General features: G+C 44.2%; 1 protein-coding gene across 7 annotated transcripts in view; it reads left to right on the plus strand.

The window, feature by feature from the left end:
* ZMYND8 (zinc finger MYND-type containing 8) overlaps positions 1 to 21,931 on the plus strand; it is a 191,582-nt gene that overhangs the window by 44,227 nt on the left and 125,424 nt on the right. The gene's annotated exons all lie outside the window — the stretch shown is intronic.

The following is a 21,931-nucleotide window of genomic DNA, read 5'->3' on the forward strand; positions in this document are numbered from 1 at the left end:
CTTTTTTTTTTTTTTTTTTGCTGGTGACAGATATTGTGCGTGGGTAACATGCACAACATCTGTGCCCATTAAAAAAAGACTTCCTTCCCTGAGGAACTGAGCTCAGCTGTTCGGGATTCCCCTACTGGCTCTGCGCATGTGTCAGTCAGTTTTCCAAAGACCAGTGAGGTGGGATTACGGCAGACCTCTGAGAAACTCATTTGCATGGGAAGCCATTTGGAAATCAGACAAAAAAATCAGCTCACAGAGAGCCATCCAGTCTTAATGACCATTTTCTATGCATCCGCGCCAGGGTAAGTAGTTCTGCCTGTGCCAGAGGGGGTTGGGCCCCTGCTGACACTGGATTCTTTTGTCCTCCAAGAGAGGTGGGGAGGTGCTTCTCTTGCTCTGCTGGACCTCATAAAACTTATCTATCCCTAAGGTGGTCATCCCTCCCTCCCAATATCTGCAGTCTTAAAAAAATGTTTTAAACAATTGTCCTATAATTATCCTCCCCTCCCCCTGAACTTTGTGCCTGAAAATATCAGACCAAAATGATTCTGTGGCCCTGTTTCAGACGCCATAGATGCAAAAAAGGATGGAAAAAAATAAATTCATACTGGGGAATCTACCTGTCCCTCCTACCTATAAGAGCAGCAAAAAAGGATGGAAAAAAATAAATTCATACTGGGGAATCTACCTGTCCCTCCTACCTATAAGAGCAGTACCAGCTGAAGGTACCCTCTCCCTCCTTGTTGTCCATACAAGATATTTCTCAGTCACTCCTCCTACGTTCTGCTCAGGGCTCCCTCATCCTTCCTTCAGCAGGCAAGGTTGACTCCTCCTCCTTGCCATACACTGCATATTTTTCAGCCCTTCCTTTTATTGAACTGGCTTGAGGGTCCTCACCATCCACAGCTCCTTCTGATGTCATCTTTCTACATCTGCCTGTGAATTTGCATGTACAAGCAAACCTATATGTATGGACAGCTGGATGGACAGATTGATCCTTCAAATAGACTGCATTGCTTCATGCAGAACATGCTTAAAAAGGAAGAAGGTATTAATTAGGTATACTTTTAAAAATGCAATCATGTTTACTTTTGCATTGGAAGCCATGAACATATGGTGCCATACATTTCTGTTACGTTAGACTGGGGGGAACTAACTTGCTTTTTTGTTCTCATCCTTGGATACTTTGATATTTTTAAAAGGATCAATAACAAAGCTATTATAGTATATGAGCTTTCTGGACTTCACATGTCCGTTATTCAACTGCTGTCTACGCTGCTACATAAAGAAAAATTTTAAATCTGCCCCAAAAAATGCATATTTTTGTTTAATTTTGGAGTATTTTGTTCTAAACTGAATCATCCGAGAACTTGCTGCTGAGGTACCATAGGAAAGACAGTTGGCAGAGAGGAAAATCTCTTGCCCTAGGCCAGAGGTAGCCAATTCCAGTCCTTGAGAGCCGGAGCCAGGTCAGGTTTTCAGGATATCCACAATAAATATGCATGAGATAGATTTGCATTTCAAGGAGGCCATGCATGCAAATCCATCTCATACGTATTCATTGTGGAGATCCTGAAAACCTGACCTGGCTCCGGCTCTCAAGGACTGGAATTGACTACCCCTGCCCTAGGCAAAGGCTTAGTTTCCTCTAGAAACTTATTCTAGACCCTGGGTTTAGGGGAAACAAAATCTAGTAGTAGCAGAAGCGCCCACTGTGAGTGCTGTGCAGGTTAAGATTCTGTGAGTGGGAGGTCTCCTCTCTTATCTTAACCTGCTAGCACAAACGTTTCCTCCTAAACAGTGATGCTCCTGTTCATTCTCACTCTTCTCCTATTCTGTCCTCTCCATGCTGGTGACATGTTCCTCATATTTTCTTCCCATCCCTAACAGTCATTTCTCCCCTCCCTCTCCTACCTTGTGCTTTCCTTTTACTGCTGCTTAAGTTCTCCCTCCTGCCAGTGACCTTCAACATCTGCTGCGGTCATTTTTATGTTGCCATCCACCAGTTCTTTCGGCAGTCTTGCATTAAAAAACACCTGTGATGGAAGAGTGTAGGAGAAGCCTAATGGTTAGAAAGGTGGACTGAGAACCTGTGAAGCCAGGTTCATGTTCCACTGCATCTCCTTGTGATCTTGGGCAAGTTACTTACACTCTATTCCAGTGGTCTTCATTGCAAGGCCTGTGATCCAATAGCTGCCTGCGGAGACCTTCTGGGGTGGCTCGCGCACCTATCCGGAGTCTCCCCCCACCCCTTTCCTGGCAAGATTCGGTGCTTGCTCACCATTTCATACTCAGCAGCACTGCTCTAACTCTTTGGGCCAGCTGCAGCGTGAGTGAAGTAAACACACTACCTTGGGCATCTTGGAAGCTTTTCCTCCGTTACTGCTGCTTGTCCCCTGCATGGACAGTAAGCAGTAGCAGAGAGAAAGTTTCTGGGTCACTGAAAGCAGCGTGTTGACTTCACTCACGCTGCTGGTGGCCCGAAGAGTTACTGCAGTATCGCAGGGAAGAACAGTGAGTAAGCACTGGATCCTGCAATGGGGGAAGGGTAGGAAGGAATAGCATGGGGAGGGTAAGAGAGATGCTGGACCGTGGGGATGGGAAGGAAAGATGTCAGACCTCCAGGGGAAGAAAGGGAAGGGGCAGGTAGAGATAAGAACATAAGAATAGCCTTACTGGCTCAGTCAAATGGTTCATCAAGCCCAGTAGCCTGTCCTCTCAGTGGCCAATCCAGGTCACTAGTACCTGGCAAAAAAACCAAAGAGTAGCAACATTCCATGAGAGTGGGGAAGGGAAGGAAAGAGAGAGGTCAGATCACTGAATGGGGAAGGGTGGGGGAAGAGAAAGATGCCAGACCAGGGAAAGGAAGGAGGAGGGATTCCAGACTAAGGTGGGGGGAGGGGAAGGGAAAGACAGAGATATTCCAGACTACAAAGAGGAGAAGAGAAAGAAAGGAGGGGAGAGAGATGCTAGACTGTGGGAAGGAGAGGCTATATATCTTTAGACCATAGTAGGGGGAAGACGGATATTGGACCATAGAAGAGGGAAAGAGATGGTACACAGAGATGGAGGGGGAGAGAGAGGGAGGACATGGTACACAGGGATGGGAGGGGTGGGGAAAGGAAGAGAGATGGAAGACATGCTGTTTATGGATACTGTAGATTGAAATAGGGGAAGGAGATGGCACACATGGATGGTGGAGAAGGGCGGAGAGAGTATGCATCTCTTTGAAATCTCTGAAGTTGATAAACGATCATCTCTTGGAAAGATATGGTCATAACAGGGGTTTAAAAGTGTGTAGTATTGGGTCTCCTGAAGCAGATATTCGAAACGGGGCCGCGTTGAGACCCCCAAGAGCCCTTACAACCACAAACCTTAAAGTTTGTACAGATAAGTGTATGGTATCACTTTTCCAACGAGCAAGAGTTTTTTGTGCATAACAATCTTGAACAATTTTTGTCGACTTAGCAAAATTATTTAAACAATTAAGATTTTTTACCAGTGGTCAGAAAGTGATGTTCTACAAAGCAAATGCAATGACTGGACGGTAAACTCTTGTTCCAAGGGGAGGTATCCACCTCCCCTTCAGAGTTTCACTTTTCTGAGCGTCTTTTAGGAGTCATTTGCTCTCTCTCCACTGGTATTCATTACCATTATAGTCAGTCTCTTATTTTTTTTTATTTTTATTATCATAAAGATGGATATAGGGCAGAAAGTGAAGGAGAAAAACAGCAAATGGATAAGAAGGTTCTGGAAACAGGGTTAAGAGCACAGACAGAAGGAAGTGAAACCAGAGACGGGGAAAAGATGAATAGAAAAATAAAATCGCCAGACAACAAAGTTAGGAAAAGTGATTTTATTTTCAATTTAGTGATCGAAATGTGTTGGTTTTCAGCATTTACATCTGCTGTCTATATTTTGCATTGTTCTGGAAGAAATGCATTTGTTTCTGTTTCTCTGTCTTGGTTAGGTAAATGCATTCAGCAAGCTATGTTATCCTATTGCAGTTTTCGGAAATTAATTAAGACCACTTTGTTTGATAAGTTTATTACTTAGTGAGTTTTATTATTGAAATTCTATTTTACAAATATTTGTATTTTTTACTGTATTATTGTATTTCGCTGATTGTCCAGCTCTTTTTAGTGTAAACTGTCTAGAACTTTTGGTTATGGGGGTATAAAAGAATAAAGTTGTTATTATTACTGCATGCAGAGTCTGGCATATTAAAGTTTTGTTTGTGTTTGTTAGGACTTTTACAGCCTTTTTTTACAAAGCTGCGCTAGCGGCTGCCCTGTGCTAACGGCCCCGAAGCCCATAGAGATTTAAAGGGCTTCGGGGCTGTTGCCATGCGGCATCCGCTAGCACGGCTTTGTAAAAGAGGCAGTTAGTTTGTGGTCCTGTATTTGCATAGCATTTATCTGTGTTCTGCATGTGTGACTGAGTCCAGGTGTTCAGATAGGAATGAATGTGAAGTGTTATTGGTGCCATATAGGAAGATATTTGTCAGCTCTCTGTCAGCCCTTTTGGACCCAAAATGGCCCTCACTTAAAAATTAGGGAAGACCACTGCTCTGTCGCCTCAGGTATAAACTTGGATTGTGATCCTTCCAGGGAAGAGGAATATTTATTGTATTTAAAGGTTAACTCTTCTTGAATTACTGAGAAAGGCATGAACTAACTCCAAATACCGTTTATCAGTACTGGAAGATTTATTGATTGAAATGTTAACTGTTTTTGTATTTATCATCTTGAACTGGTATTTTTAAGGGTAATATTTTGTAAACATGTTCTCCCTGTGATGTGGTTGCTTAAAGAATAATGCTGAATTATTATTATTTATTATTTTGCTGCATTATTTTAATGCACTCTGCAAATTAAACATTGTAGTACTTTGTGTTATTATTGATTTAACTGCACCCTTTGCCTGCAAGCAACTTCTTCTAAAGTACTGTATATACTTGAATATAAGCTGAGACCCCATTTTCCTTCCCCTAAAAGGAGGAAAAATGGTTGACTTGAATATAGGACAAGGGGAGGGGGGGCTTAATATTCAAATGCTCTGCCCTGCCAGGCATTGCACCCAGCCCCCTTCCCTCCCTGGCTCTGCACCCTGTCCTCCCTCCCTGCCCTGTTTCATGGTGACTCCAGGAAGTACTTCTTCACCAAAAGAGTAGTGGATCATTGGAACAGACTCCCACTCCAGGTGATAAAGGCCAGCAGCGTGACGGATTTTAAGAGAAAATGGGATACTCACGTGGGATCTTTAAGGGAGTAAATTCAGGGGAGGAGATACTTGGAATGGGCAGACTTGGTGGGCTATAGCCCTTTTCTGCTGCTTTTTTCTATGTTTCTATGTTTTTAACTGCTGTCTGCCGATATCCTGCATGTCACCACGTCTTCTATATCAGTGATTCCCAACCCTGTCCTGGAGGAACACCAGGCCAATCGGGTTTTCAGGCTAGCCCTAATGAATATGCATGAGAGAGATTTGCATATGATGGAAGTGATAGGCATGCAAATTTGCTTCATGCATATTCATTAGGGCTAGCCTGAAAACCCAATTGGCCTGGTGTTCCTCCAGGACAGGGTTGGGAACCACTGTTCTATATGACCTGCGTACCTGGAATCCCTGGTGCTTTTAAAGGTGTAGCGGACAGGAGTGAGCTTTCCACGCTCCTGCCTTGCTGCTGAGCTGGTTGCTGCCGTGAGTTCTGGCAGTTCAGCTGTACTCTGCTGCCCAGTGCTGAGCAGCTTCCTGAATGGGCAGCCATACAGGAAACTGCTCAGCGCCGGGCAGCAGCGTACAGCTCAACCGCCGGGGCTCACGACAGCGACCAACTGGGCAGAGGGGCAGGGGTGTGGAAAGCTCACTCCTGCCTGCTACACCTCTGAACCACCAGGGATTCCAGGTACGCGGTTCATACAGAAGACGTGGTGACATGCAGGATATCGGCAGAGAGGAGGTACAATGGACAGAGCAGGGAGGGGGGACAGGATGCAGAGCCTGGCTGCATGGCAGAGGCTTGCAACAAGTCCAGGAGGGGCAGATGGGCGCTGGTCCGAATATAAGCTGAGGCCCCCATTTTTGGGCCAATTTTTTCACCCCCAAATCTGGGCTTATATTCGAGTACATCAGGGGTGTCCAATGTCGGTCCTCGAGGGCCACAATCCAGTCGGGTTTTCAGGATTTCCCCAATGAATATGCATTGAAAGCAGTGCATGCAAATAGATCTCCTGCATATTCATTGGGGAAATCCTGAAAACCCGACTGGATTGCGGCCCTCGAGGACCGACATTGGACACCCCTGGAGTACATTATCTTCTATTTATCATTTGTAAATCATTCCCTGTTTATTTAATTGCTGTAAACCGAGTCGAGCCTTCCCGGAATGATGACTCGGTAGACAAAGTTAAGCTTTAGTTTAGTTTACTTAGCAGTTATATATTTTAACTGTATTTCATATAAGACAAGGGACTTATGTGCAGACCTTCATAATACAGAATCAAAATTAACAATTAGCATAATTTTTGATGTAACTGTCAACAACCTAATTTTACCTGTGAAGCTAATTGCTCCTTGATAGCTTTTTGTTTATATTGACAATGTTATTTATTTACTGTGAATGAGCATTTTCATTTATATTGGTTTGCATCTTTTAGGAGTGAATGTCTAGAGCCAGAAGTATTTAAGGAGGGGCTTAAAAATATACCTTCCTTCAAAGTTAGGGCATGTATGAACAGCTAGGTGGTAATGTCAGATTTCTTAAGCCTTTTCCCCTGATCAGCCTGAAACATCAATATTTGATTATATTGGTTCTGAATTCAGTGCTCAGGTCCTTTTTTACACTGAATTCACTTGAAAGAGATCTTCATGTACCACCTCCAGTTTGTAGGTAGATAATTCTCATAAATATCTTGAAAGCACGACAAACTGGTCGTGTCCTGAGGACTGGTTTGAGAACCATGAATTAGGCTGCTTGAGGAAGGGGTGTGGAGAAAGGGAAAACATATGGGGGATAAGAGGGAGTGCCCATATGAAAGTTTCATGACAGCACAAAGCCTCTGTTGAAGGGCTTTGTTTGACAAATTGTGGTTATGTTGAAACCAATGCCTTTTGATGGATATTGGTGACTTAATTACTATAAAAATAACACATTTAAGACCTTTTGGGTCATGATAGTGATGACTGGACCTGGGAATTGTAGGGAAAGGCATGCAGGGCGTTCAAGAATGCATGTTGAAAAGTTCTTTGTCGGAAAAATACGGTTAGGATACTTTTTAAAATATGTTGAAAATGGATCTTTAAGAAACTTAGTGGGCAACATATACTGCTGATTTTGCTTTAAAATAGGTGTTATTTGCTGGCCTCTAATAGAGTCCATGCGAAGACCAAGGGGATGTATATTATTATGTTATATAAAACTCTGCCCTGGCAGATCCATTGTAAGGTGGGTGATGAGGAAGGCTATTACTTTTTGCTCCAGCTTTAACTATATTATCGTGCTTATACTTTCTTGGACATTTATGTGCCCAGTTCAGCTCAGGGTGATTTTTTTTTTTTTGTGTGCAGATATCACAAGTTTTGGTAGAGAATTTATCTAGTATGCTAATAGTGTGTGTGCATGTGCCCAGGCGGTAACTAATGGACAGGCTGATCGGATTAAGTTGCATAGTTGTTTTGAATCAGTAGGGATTGGTCATTCTGTAGCATGTGTTGCATCCAGATCTTAAAGACTTCACTTATCATTCTTCTAAACAAAATACTTTTTCTAGAATTAATCTCTGGCTAAGTTGTCTGGCATTTATGGGGCAGGTGTTGAAGGTTTCTATTCAAGCTAACGCGTGGTCGGATTGTCTCTCCCTTTTTTTTAGTTTTATCCTATGAGCTTTGGGTTTGAGGTCTTAGAAGTTGGCATCTTAACTCTTTTGGCGGAACCCTCACATTTACCGTAGCTCAGTTGGAGTCTTAATTTGTGTGATTTTTTGCAGCATAGTGACACACCTGAGACCTCTCCTTTTGTTCTGTATGAGACATTGAAGGTAGTGACGCAGGATAATTTTATTGCCTTGCAGGCCTATGTTAGCAAAGAAAGGCGTGAAAAAGAAAATCAGCTTAGAAACATAGAAAAATAGAAATTGACGGCAGAAAAGGGCCTCAGCCCATCAAGTCTGCCCATACCAATGACCCACTCCCTGACTTTTATTCCCCTAGAGATCCCACGTGAATATCCCATTTTCTCTTAAAATCTGACACGTTGTTGGCCTCAATCACCTGCTGAGGTAGCTCGTTCCAATGATCGACTACTCTTTCGGTGAAGAAGTACTTCCTGGCATCACCATGAAATTTCCCTCCCCTGACTTTCAGCGAGTGCCCTCTTGTAACCGAGGGCCCTGTAAGACAGAAGATATCATCTTTGACCTCTATACGTCCCGTAATATACTTAAAGGTCTCAATCATGTCTCCCCTCTCTCTTCGTTCTTCCAGCGAGTACATCCGCAGTTTTTTTAGCCTTTCTTCGTACGTGAGTTCCCTGAGCCCCAAGACCATCCTGGTAGCCATTCGCTGAACCGACTCAATTCTCAACACATCTTTCCGGTAGTGCGGTCTCCAGAATTGAACACAATACTCCAGATGAGGTCTCACCATGGATCTGTACAGCGGCATTATGACTTCAGGTTTTCTGCTGACAAAACCCCTACGGATGCAGCCCATCATTTGTCTTGCCTTGGACGAAGCCTTCTCCACCTAAATCACGTTCTGCCGTGGTCCTGGACAAGGTTTCACCATTTAGTGTGTAAGTTCTGTGTAGATTTTTTTTACCTAAGTGCATCACTTTACATTTTTTAGCATTGAAGCTTAGCTGCCAAGTTGACGACCACTGTTCCAGCTGCCGTAGGTCCTGCGTCATAATGTCAGGCACACTGCTTTTCCCTACTATGTTGCATAGTTTGGCGTCGTCGGCAAACAGTGATACTTTTCCTCTAAGCCCTTGGGTCATATCTCCTATGAATAAGTTGAATAGAATCGGCCCTAAGACGGAGCCCTGTGGTACTCCACTCATCACTGCTGACGTTTTGGAGGGGGGTACCGTTTACCATCACCCTTTGAAGCCTACCGCTTAGCCAGTCCCTAACCCATGTAGTGAGTGTATCCCCTAGTCCCATAGATTTTAGTTTGTTCAACAGCCTGCGGTGTGGGATGCTATCAAAAGCTTTGCTGAAGTCCAAATAAATCACGTCCAGGGACTCCCCGGCATCCAGATGACTAGTCACCCAGTCAAAGAAGTCAATCAGATTAGATTGGCAGGACCTTCCCCTGGTAAATCCGTGTTGGTGTGGATTACGTAGATTTTCTTCGTCTAGTATTTGGTTGCGTTTCTGTTTGATCAGTGTTTCCATGAGTTTGCACACTATGGATGTGAGACTCACCGGTCTGTAATTTTCTGTTTCTGTTCTGCAGCCCTTTTTGTGGAGTGGAATTACGTTAGCTGTTTTCCAGTCCAGGGGTACTCTTCTCATGCGCATGGAAAGATTGAAGAGCACAGATAGTGGTTCAGCCAGAACTTCACACAGCTCTCTGAGCACCCTGGGGTGTAGATTGTCTGGTCCCATGGCTTTGTCTACTTTGAGTCTTGAAAGTTCGTAGTAGACACAACTGGGTGTAAACTCAAAATCTTGAAACAGGTCTTTTTGGCTGTCTCTTGTCTGTAGTTGTGGACCAGCTCCCGGTGCTTCACAGGTGAATACTGAGCAAAAGTATTTGTTTAGTAGTTCTGCCTTGGTAGAATCAGATTCTGCGTAGTTTCCGTCTGGTTGCCTAAGGCGTTCTATCCCATCTTTGTTTCTCTTCCTGACGCTAATGTACCTGAAGAAGGATTTATCCCCTTTTTTAATGTTCCGTGCTAAATCTTCTTCTGTTCGTAGTTTGGCCTCCCTGACTGCCTTTTTGACAGCTTTCGATCTGACCAGATAGTCTTCCTTTGCCTCCCTCTTCCCAAGATGTTTGTAGGTGATAAATGCTTCTTTTTTCTTTTTAATGAGGTCCGAAATTTCCTTGCTGAACCATTGTGGTCTTTTGTTTCTCCGGCGTTTGCTTACTGTATTAATGTAGCGGTTAGTTGCTTCGTTCAGGATGGATTTCAGATTTGACCACATAGTTTCCAGATTGTCAGTTTTTGCATGGTTTTGCAGCTCTAGATGGACAAAGTCTCTCATCTGGTCGAAGTCTGCACCCCTAAAGTTGAGGACCCTCGTCGCTGTGTTTGATTTAGAGAAGCCTTTCCTGAGGTTGAGCCATACCATGTTGTGGTCACTGGAGGCCAACTTGTCTCCTACTGATACCTCTGAGACACTGTCTCCATTGGTGAGTACCAGGTCCAGTATTGTCTGTTCCCTTGTGGGCTCTAATACCATTTGTTTGAGTTGTGCACCCTTAATGGAGGTTAATATTCTTCTGCTACCACTCGTGGTCGCGGAGAGTGTGTTCCAATCTGCATCTGGCATATTGAAGTCCCCTAACAGTACTGTGTCACCACGCAAAGTGATGTTCTCTATGTCTTCAATCAATTCCTTGTCTTTTTCTTCCTGTTGTCTTGGAGGTCTGATATGTGAACGGAATTTTGTCTCCACTTTAGTTGATACATGGTAGTTTACATACTGATACTACTTTTATTCAGCAGGAGTTCCTATCGTATTATCAGCAGCTTTATACCCCCAAATCTCCTCTTACAGATGTAAAGCTGAAAGAAAAGTGGAAATAATTTCAACTTCCGTTTTTACTCCATTGGAGAACAATATGCTTTTTCAACCTATTATAGCACAGGAGGTAGTGTGAGCTATTAAAGATTTACCTAATGCTAAAGCACCTGGGATGGATGGGTATACAGGTCATTTTTATAAAAGTTTCAGTAAGTGGCTGGTTTCTCTTTTGGTCAGGGCAATGAGGAGCAATCTGAATTACCATGATCTTGGCGACAGGCAGCGGTTATTCTTTTGCCTAAGCCAGGGAAGGACCCTAAATTCTGTAGCTCTTTTCAGCCTATTTCTCTACTGGGTATTGACTATAAGATTTATACTAAGATTTTGACAGCTAGACTTCAAAAAAATATTGCCAGCTGTTTTGCATCCTGCATTGTGGGCAGAACTATCACTGATATTAGGTGTGCGTTACACCTTATAGAGAGCATGCACGCGGCATATCCCCTTTAGTGCATTTCAGGGCCTTTTCTGCTTTGGATTCAGCCTCTTTATATACATCCTTTAACATCGTTACAGATTAATGGTCAGTATACTAAACCTTTTGAGCTTTATAACCTTTAGCATCGTTATAGATTAATGGTCAGTATAATAATAATAATAACAGTTTATATACCACAGGACCGTGAAGTTCTATGCGGTTTACAATGATTAAAAGGTATTACAGATCGAGTGGAATAAACAAAGTTCAGAGTTTAGTGAATAACAGTTCTAAAGATCATTTGTTGAGGACTAAGATTGTGTAGGTCAGATACCTAAGTACTTCAGGAACAGATGTGTTTTTAGGCGTTTCCTGAATTCCCTATAAGTGGTAGGCACGAGCAGTTGTTCTAGGTCTTTACCCCATAATGCTGCTTGATGTGAGAATAGATGTTGGTGATGACTTTTAAATTTACAACCTCTAACCGGTGGAGAAACAAAGTTCAGATGTGAGGTTCTCCTGAATCTGTTGCTTGTGAAGGAGAAAAGGTCTGTTATATATTTAGGGGCTAAGCCGTAAAGTGCCTTGAAACAAAAACAAACAAACTTGAATTTCACACGTGCCTCCATCGACAGCCAGTGCAGAAGTTGATAGGATGGTGTCACGTGATCAAACTTCTTCAGTCCTCAAAGTAACCTAACTACTGCGTTTTGTACCAGTTGTAATCGCCGCATGTTCTTCTAGGAGAGTGCCATGTAGGCGATGTTACAATAATTGAGTTGACTTAGTATGAGGGATTGTACCAGAATTCTAAATGATGAGACATCGAAGTAAGCTCTGATTACCGAAGCTTCCAGAGGGTGAGAAAGATCTTTCTAATCAGGGAGTCTACCTGGTCTTTCATGGTCAGGCTCTGGTCCAGTGTTACTCCCAATATCTTCATGGTTGGTTGAATGGGATAACTAAGGTTATCGATGCACAATGATGCTTTAGTGTCAAGGGACGTGGCGATGCTATAAAGAATTTTGTTTTCTCTGAATTTAGCTTTAGTCTGAATTCAGTCATCCATTGCTCCATCCGATTTAGTACTTCTGAGACGGGGGTGACTTCTGAGACGGAGATAATAAATGGGATAATTATCGTGAAGTCATCAGTGTAGCTAAATAGTTTTATCCCCAGCTGGAACAGTTGCGCACCCAATGAGGACATGTAAACATTGAAGAGCAGTGGCACGCCAGATGGATTGCTCCATGTATCAGAGAGATTATAATTAAAACGGACGTGATATAAGGAAACCTCGAAACCAGTTTAATTCCTCTCCTCTGATTCCAATTGCATCTTAGCATTGTAATAGTTTCTCATGGTCCACCAAGTCGAAGGCAGAGCTCATGTCAAATTGCATGATCAGGGCGTTGAGGCCCTTACAAAACAAGTAGCGCAAATTGTCCAGGATAGCCGCAATTACTGTCTCAGTGCTAAACAGAGGCCTAAAACCAGATTGACTTTCATGCAAGAGAGAGATATTCCATCAGTTGGGCGTGTACCACTCCTTCCATGATTTTTACAATAAATGGAATGGATGCTACTTGTCTATAGTTGGTTATTGATGTTGATGATTCTTTACGATTTTTTGGAATTGGGGTTATTATAATATGACCATTATTAGTGAGGAATTTTCCATTGTTTAGGTTATCGGTTAGGTAGTTCAATAGGGATAGTTTAAAGTCTAATGGAGCTGCTTTCATAATTTCTGGGGGACTTGAGTCCCCAGGGCACAGTATGATTTAGAGTATTTGTTATATAACTTGATGTAGTTATTACATTCTAAATTGTGGAAGGAACTCCAAATCATGTCCGATGGTATTTCATTTCTTTATATATCAGTTGATAGATGTTCATATTCGGCAATTATTGAGTAGTTATTTCTTAGGTTTTTAGTTTTTGAATCGAAATGTTGTGCTAGATCATTTGCTGAGGGTAATTTGATGTTATGCATGGGTTGGGTGTAGCGTGTGGTGTCAAATAAATTTGTCACTATGTTGAACAGTTCTTTAGTATTAGTTCCTTTTGAGCTCGTGTTGGCTGAGTTGATTTTGGATGAGTAAAATGTTTTTCGTTTTTCTTTTATCTGTTGTTTGTAGAGTTTTATGTTGGATCTCCAGTTGTCCCGGTCTGACAGCTTTCCCGTTTTTTCCAGATTCTTTCTTAATCGTCTTACTGATTGTTTCATTGTTAGGAGTTCGATGTCGAACTATTTGTTGTATTTATTTGAGCAGCTTTTACTATTTCGTTTAGGGGCAATTTTATCTAAAATGGATGTGCTAGTTTTCATCCAGTGATTGTAGAAATTAACTCCTTCTTCTATCTTCGCTTGTAGTTCATATTGTGACCAATATGGGTTGATATGGCCTCTTGTCCGTGGGTGTGTCTTAGGTTTTAGTTGAGTCCAGATTAGATTGAAATAGTAAGTGAAATGGTCAGACCAGATAATGTGACACTTAAGTACCGGTCGAAAGAGAGATGGAAGGGTCTAAGGTCTCTTTTGTATACTGTCCCCTTTCTCTCCTTTTATTTGCTCCCTTGATTGAGCCTTTGGCACATCTCATTTGTTCCTGACCTGGGACTACGGGCATCAGAGACTTGGGCCCTATTGAACATCATAATATCTTATTGCTTGCTGACGATATTTATTGACACTGAGTAACCCTCAACAGTCTCTTTCCAGTTTATCTACTCTCTTAGATGTCTTTGGCTTAGTGTCAGAATTTTGGATCAATTTCAGTAAATCTAAACTTTTAAACATTAATTTTCCGGACTCTGAGGTACAGAGAAGTATGGTTTTCCATTTCAATGGGCAGATAAATCCATTTGCTATCTTGGTATTTATATGATTGGATCAGTTAAAGAGCTATATGCATATAATTTCCCTTGCAAGCTTAAGGCGGTGATGGGGGAATTGGATAGATGGGAGAAGGCTGTAAAAATGGTGATTCTGCCTTTGTACCTTTTTATGGCTCTGCCCATGGACATTCCAAAACTGTTTTTTTTGTGGGTTTATTTTTTTTAAAAATTTACTGAATAGGAAGATTTTTTATTTTTTTTTTTGTATATTTGGGGAGGAAAGAAAAACCCTCGGGTAGATAGGTCAGTCCTGTATCAGCCCAGACATTGGGGTGGTATAGGAGTTCCACATTTTGCATTGTATCACAGGGCTGCCCAGCTCCATATAATAGAGTGGATGCAGGGAGCAGCAAATGTTGGAAAGTATCGTATTTTTTGCTCCATAAGAAGCACTTTTTCCACCCGAATATGCCTCCTCGCTCCCCCCCCCCGGCGTTCTGCTGTTGCTCGTTACCACCCTGCCATCCTCTCACCGCCCTCTTACTTGCTCGCTGCTGCAGGAAAGGAAGAGAAGGGCCGACGGTGTGCAATCGGTCCCACAAGTCTTGCCCCGATGTAAGTTCCCGTTGGAGAGAAGGTCCTGGCCAGCCAATCACTGGCCCAGACCTTATCTTTGACGTCAGAATTGATGTCTGAGGAAAGCTTGTGGGCCTGATTGTAAGCCGCCGGCCCTTCTTGGAGTTGCGCACAGGAGTCGGCAGCAGGAGTCAGCACAGCAGCGGCGTTGGGTGTGCTCTGCGGTCCAGGAGTGCAGGAGCCTCATTTTAGTAAGAGGAGTCAGCTTTTGATCTTCTGTGGAGGGATCTTCGGGCTCCTGAGAGGTGGGCAGTGCTGCAGTTCCTGGGGTGGGGCCTTGAGGATCGTTCCTGTGGCAAGTTCAGGGGTATGTGTGTGTAGTTTGGTGCGGGTATGGCCTGGGAGGTGAGGCTCTGGTTATTTGGGGTAGTGGGGTGTTGTTAGGTTGGGGTTTACCAGGGTTTGGTGAAAGGGTTTTGTTTTGGTGCACCTTATGGCTCCTGCTAAAAAGTCTAGTTCCAGGGAAGGGAGGGGTGGTAGAGCTCGGAGGGGTCGTTCTGCAGCAGTGTCCGTTGATTGACCAAGGAGGAAGAATCAGCATGGCAGGGAGGAAGGAAGGCTTTGTGGAGTTGCGGCTGCAGTTGGGTGAGTGGCGGACCAGGGAGGAGGAATCAGCGTGGCAGGGAGGAAGGCATGCAAGCTTCAGTGTGGGAGGGAGGCAGGCTGTCAGGAGATATGGAAGAATCTTCATCACTCTAATAGCTGGCTAGTTTCTCAGTTGGTACAGTGTGAACATCTGCATGGCAAGTTGTATGCCCAAGTATTTAAATGACTCCTCTTCCCACTATGAAGATAAATGACTCCACTTTAATGCCCGTTATTGATGACATTGCATACACATTCCGAATAAATGGGTCCAGAGTTAATACAGACAACAGCGGGCAACCTGTCTGATCCCGCTACAGATGGGAAACAGCTCTGATTCTTGACCATTGGCTAATACCTTTGCTCTAGCTGAAGCGTATGAGGACCTTAGGGCTGACTCCAAAAACCCTTCAGATCTATATCCCTTTAGTGTGGCGGACATGAAATCCCACCTGACCCTATTGAACACCTTTTAGGCATCAAAGCTAATAAAAAATGATCTAATTTTAATGTCTAGTTCTCTGTTCCAGTGACGATAGAATTTTCTTCACATTCTTCGCCACAAACCAGCCTTGTAGCCTTCTTGCGCTTCATTTATGAGTCGGGGCAGAAGTTTAGCTAATCTAGTCGCTGATATTTTGGCCAAGAGTTAACTTCATCATTCATCAAAGATATGCTGGTAAGAAGCTGGCAGTGTTTGGTCCCTCCCTGGCTTTGACAAAACCATAATGCTAGCTATATTTAACTTTTCTGGCATTACTTCTGCCTGTTTCATTATATTAAATGTCTTTGAGAGAGTTGTAGCTATCTTGTCTCCCATCATTTTATAAAATTCTATACCGGCGCTTTCATCAAGGGGCTTTTCTTAATCAACAAATGTATCTCATCTGTTATTGGAGTCTCCAACTTGGCTTTCACCCCTTGTGCCAATTTTGGATGGCAATTTATTATCAAGATAATTGTGTGCTTTCAAACCCTCTGCTTTAGGGGCTTCATTTAACCTGCTATAGTAATTTTTTTGAAAATGTCACAAATACCCTAATCTGTATTATCATGTGTCCCCACAGTCCCTTTGCATCTTGGTTATATCTTTTTGAAGGTTCGGTCTCCAGAATTGTACACAATGCTGCATCTAATATAATAAAATGGTAAGCCACGCATGCGCACTTCCTATGCGTGCGTCCGTTTTCCGTGAGCTGTAGCTAGGAAGTGCGCATGCGCGGCTTACGGTCTGGCCTCACGGGAGGCAAGACAAGTGCGCATGCGCACCCTTCCGTGCTCTACACCGGAGGCTGCCGGCCGCTAGCACCCCCTGCCCTCTCCGTCGCCTCCCGGCTCCAGTGGCGTGACAGTTTTCAAAGAGGCGCGGGATTCTTTGTATGCGGAGCCACCAGCCGTTAAAGCTCCTGGCGCTGACTCCTGACTCCAGCCTCCAACAGATGGCTGCTTCCCATTGGATCCGGCCGCTGGCAGGTCTTGCGCGCAGCAGCCAATGGGTGCCAACCATGGGTGGGGCAGCACCAGAGGGGGGAATCAGGAGAGACGAGCATCAGAGGGTGGAGGAGAGGCAAGGTAGAAGAAGAAAATCGGAGAGGAGGAGAGAAGCAGAGAGAGAGAGAGAGAGAGAGGACAAAGAGGAGGGGATGGTGAAGGAGGAAGAGAACAGAAAAGGAAAGCATAGGAGGAGCATTAGAGAGGGAGAGGAGAGGACAGTTTTCCAGCCTGAGAAACTCCCTAACCCCTTATGCTGCTGCACAGGGAAATGGGGAAAAATGACAGACAGACAGCGGGAGGGAGGGAGACAGAAAGAAAGAAAGACACAGGGGCAGGGAGAGGGACAGAAAGACAGACAGAGAAAGGGGGTCAGAGAGAGAGTCAGCGGGAGAAGGAAAGGGGGCTGCTTTGGGGGGAGGGGTGTGCTTGGGGCAAACAGCTTTGCTCTGGGGGGGAAGACAGAAGGGGCCATGGAGAGACAGGGAGAGGGATAGGGGGCTGCTTTGGGGGGAGGGGTGTGCTGGGGGGAGACAGAAGGGGCCATGGAGAGATGGGGAAAGGGGGCTGCTTTGGGGGGAGGTGTGCTGGGGACAGACAGCTTTGCTCTGGGGGGAAGACAGAAGAGGGCCATGGAGAGACATTTGGGGGGGAGGTGGGTGCTGGGGGCATACAGCTTTGCTCGGGGGGAGGGGGAGACAGAAGGATACAGACAGCGGCCAAGGAGAGAGAGATAAAGAAACACAGACAGACACATCTATTCTAGCACCCGTTAATGTAACGGGCTTAAAGACTAGTGTATTAAGAATAATGGAAGAGGTGCAGTCTTGTATGTTTGTTTGGGGTTTTATTTTTTTAGCTATTTTTGTTGGACCTTCTTCCACAGTGGAAGACTACATTGTTTATAGATGCATTTCAATAAATGTCTTTTCTGGGTTGTGAATGTTTTTGTATTGATACGCTGTCGAGTGCCATAAAATATGTCTGATATGAAGGAACTGCTGTTATTTTTTGTATCATATGTGCTGTAAGTTTCTTATTTTTTTATATGATTGTTTTTTTGTAAAACCGTCTAGTTATAGGTGGTTAAGAAATCTTTTAAATAAAATAAATAAATGCTGAAGCAGACAGCATGGCACAGTGAGGAAGGCTATTATATAGCCTATGAAGAAAATTGGCGTGGGGGTCTCCAAATCTAATTTTCAAGGGTTTTAACGGCCAGAGCCTAGGTCATCCACCTCTAAATCTCCTTTTCCCTGCAATTTTGGATTTTAAACATACTTTTTTTTTTTTCCTGAAGCCTCCATCTGCCTCAGAGCCCTTGGACTTTGCTTAAAATTGACAGGGATGTACTCCAGTCCTTCTTACCCCTATATTGTACCAGGTTTGTGCTGGATGGCTGACACGGGAGCATGCATATCCAGCATGTGATGTAGCATGTGGGGAGGGGTGAGAGCCTTGGACTCGGCCTCGGAGTCCTCCAAGACTGGGGATCAGCAGAAGGTGTGTTTCCAGGGGAAGAGACCCTTTCCAGGCCCCTTAGAAGGTGGTTTGGCCAAGAGCAGTCACTTGGATGCCATGGAGCCCAGGAGGTCTGGCAGGGGGCCCCTGCCAAGGGTCATCAAGACCCTCAGTATAAGGCTTCTCTCCAGATTTTATGAGCCTTATGTGGAATGCCTATTTGAACTGCTGAGGGTCCTTAGCATCTGTTTGCAGTGTACCAGTGGTGGTGGCACAGGGGAATTCCCCTCAACATGCGCCTCCACTAGATGAGGCCACAGACTTGGACCAGGCGGTTCAGTTTGTTATGAACTGGGAGGGTGGAAAGTCAGATTCCATGCCACTTTTGTCCCAAGATGAAGTCCTTAGCAGAGTCTGCTTCTTTGCATGAGAACTGCAGTTAAGAGGCAGTGGCGGCCCTGGATCAGGGGGGAGACTCCTCAGTGCACCAGCTGTTCAAAGCCTCTGTGCTCTCGGACATTATTTCAGCTTCACTGCGAGAATTAAAGCTGGAAGTCCCTTCAGCTTCCTAGTCCCAGTGCTCAGTTATGAGAAGTTCTGTGGCTCCAACCACGTTCTTTCGCTAACAGGACATAACTAGGTTGGTCATGGACCACTGGGAGTTACCAGAACGGTCCTTGCGTGTGACTAAGACTAGAGCCAAGCTTTATTCGATGGTACCAGACTTTCAGCACCTGTTTGTTCAGCCAAAGGTGGACTCACCGGTGGTGCAGGTCACTAAACAAACCTCCCTGCCTAACGAAGGAGGGATGATGTTAAAGGATATTAAAAGATACTTAGGACTGTAAAGTGGAGTTGCTTTGGCACTAGATATTAAAGTGGCAGTTTTGTCTTACTTTGTGGCATGTGCTTTCCACACCTGCCTGTCTTGAGCCTCAGACCCACAGGATCCCCAAATGCTCCTCTCTGGGGTGAAATATATAGCACACTCTGTATGATATCATCAAAGTTTTGAGCAAGGGCTCGGCCAGTGCTATCTCTGCCTGACAAATGCTCTGGATCAGTCAACGGGTGGGTGACTCTGCCTCTAAAGTTACGCTAAGCAGGCTTCCTTTCAGGGGCTCTTTGACAAAGGCTTAGATGACCTGATGGCCAGTGTTGTGGACCCCAAGGCCTTACCAGACAGCAGACCCAGGGTTTTGGACAGTTTACTTTTTGAGGCTCTCGAAAATTCTGTCGTCATGTGGGAGGCCAAGTGACGCAAAATTCCTTTCAGGGGCCACGTTAGAAGTTCAGGGGAGGCAGCAGGCAGCAAGCCTGAGGCTCTCGCTCCTCCCCAGCCTCTAAGAAAGCACAATGATACCAGGAAAGAGGCCAAGACCTCCAGGTAGGGGGCAGGCTGTCGGCCTTTTGGTCAATCTGGTCTCAGATTGAAGCTGACTATATTGGGTCCGGGACTTAGTCTGGAAGGGATACAAAATCGAGTTTTGTGCCCCCCTGCCAGACTGCATTGTAGATTCTTCAGCCAACTGGCTGAACGGAGAGTGCCCTCAAGTTCGGGCTATGGTTCAAAGGCTACTGTTTCTTTGGACCATATAGCCAGTCCCAGATGCAGACTCTGGCTCAGGCAAATACTCCATATACTTCATTGTGCCACAGAAAGGCTCAGATGATTGGTGGCCAATTCTAGACCTCAAGTTGATCAATATGGCACTAAAGATACCACACTTTCGCATGGAGACCGTTCGGTTTGTCATAGCAGCAGTGACACATGGGGGATTTCTTGTCTTTTCTTCACATTCCCATCTTCACGATGCATTTAGGATTTCAGGTGCTGGAGCAGCATTTCAAGTTCTCTGCACTCCCTTTGGCCTGGACACGGCACCTCACACCTTTACCAAGATGATAGTAGTGGTGGCAGCACACCTCTGCAAAGCTGGGATTCAGGTACACCCATATTTGGATAATTGGCTTATTAGAGCTCTGATCAAGGAGGAAGGTGAGCTGCTGGTTTCAAGAGTGGTGCCACTCCTCCAAGACTTGGGCTGGATTGTCAACTTTAAGAAGAGTGAGCTTGAACTGACTCAGTGCCTGAGTACCTGGGAGTCTTCTTTTGACACGGCCCTGGGCCAAGTGTTTTTGAGACTGATACTCCAGAAGCAGATGTCAGAGCTGCTACAGACGTCGGCTCCCACAGCATGGCATTATCTGCAGGTCCTGGGGTCAATGACAGCAACTATAGAAGTGGTTCCTTGGGCTGTAGCACACATGAGATCCCTCTCTCACTGGTCTCCTCAGACTGACTTGCTTAGCATCCACTTCCATGATTATTGGATGTGAGGAACAGCCTGTAGTGATGGCTGAAGACAGCTTCCCTCTAAAGAGATATAGAAACATAGAAAATGATGGCAGAAAAGGGCCACGGCCCATCAAGTTTGCCCACTCTAATGACCCACCCCCCTAACTTCTTTTCCTAAGAGATCCCACATGCCTATCCCATTTTTTCTTAAAATCTGGCACGCTGCTGGCCTCAATTACCTGCAGTGGAAGATCATTCTAATGATCAACCACCCTTTCGGTGAAGAAATACTTCCTGGTGTCGCCATGAAATTTCCCGCCCCTAATTTTCAACGGATGTCCTCTTGTTGCCATGGGTCCTTTAAGAAAAAAGATATCATCTTCCACCTCGATATGGCCCGTGATATATTTGAACGTCTCAATCATGTCTCTCCTCTCTCTAAGTTCCTCGAGTGAGTATAGCTGCAATTTACTCAGCCTTTCCTCATACGGGAGATCCTTGAGTCCTGAGACCATCCTGGTGGCCATTCGCTGAACTGATTCAGCTCTCAGCATCTGCATCTCCTCCAGGGAGATATTAGCAACTACTGCCAGCCTTTATGGTTGGGGGTCATTGCAATGCACACCCAGTCTAGGAGCATTGGACTCCGAGCAGACTTGGTCCATAAATCGCCTGGAACTCTGAGCCATTCATCTAGTGTTTCAGGCACTAGAGAAGTCTCTGGAAGGCAAGACAGTCTTCTCGGATAATGCAGTAGCGGCAGCATATGTCAACAGACAAGGAGGCATCAGAAGCACCCCATTGCGCCTAGAAGCTCAACTCCTGCTTATTCATTAGGGATATCTTGAAAATCTGATGGGCTGGGGGTTCCATAGGCTAGATTTAAGAACCACTGGTCTAATCTATTTGTATTTTCTTGCTCATATTTTGTTGTTCTGACATTTTGAAAATGGCTAAACATGGTAGCTTTAATTTTGTGCGATTGCCAAAATTGTCTCTTTATTTTTGCAGATGTGACATCTGTACAACTTTACATATTTCCATGTGCTCCTTTTCACAAAAATCAGATTATCATTCAGCCCTCTATTACTCCTGCCTTAAGTATTGAGAAAGAAAGTACTGTAGCGATGGCCTTTGTTTTAAAAAAATTGTGTAGCTGGTTGAAGATAATTAGTGACATTTTGGAGAAAGGCTTTAATTTGTCTGCTAACGACAAATAATTTGAGTTACTTTGTTTAAAAAGCTTAATTACCACTATCTGGCTCCAATAATATGGACTGGAATAATGTAAAAGTTTTATTTTAAATTTATCTATTGTGAAATTTGTTAATTTTCCTGAATTATTTTTGTAACAAATATCAAAGTATAATGGGGAAAAAATTGTGTAGGGATTTATATTAGTTTTAGCACATGAAGGAACATGAAAAGTGGCTACATCTGTCTGTGTTACTT

This window comes from Geotrypetes seraphini, chromosome 11 (genome assembly GCF_902459505.1).
Source record: "Geotrypetes seraphini chromosome 11, aGeoSer1.1, whole genome shotgun sequence".
NCBI lineage: Eukaryota > Metazoa > Chordata > Amphibia > Gymnophiona > Dermophiidae > Geotrypetes > Geotrypetes seraphini.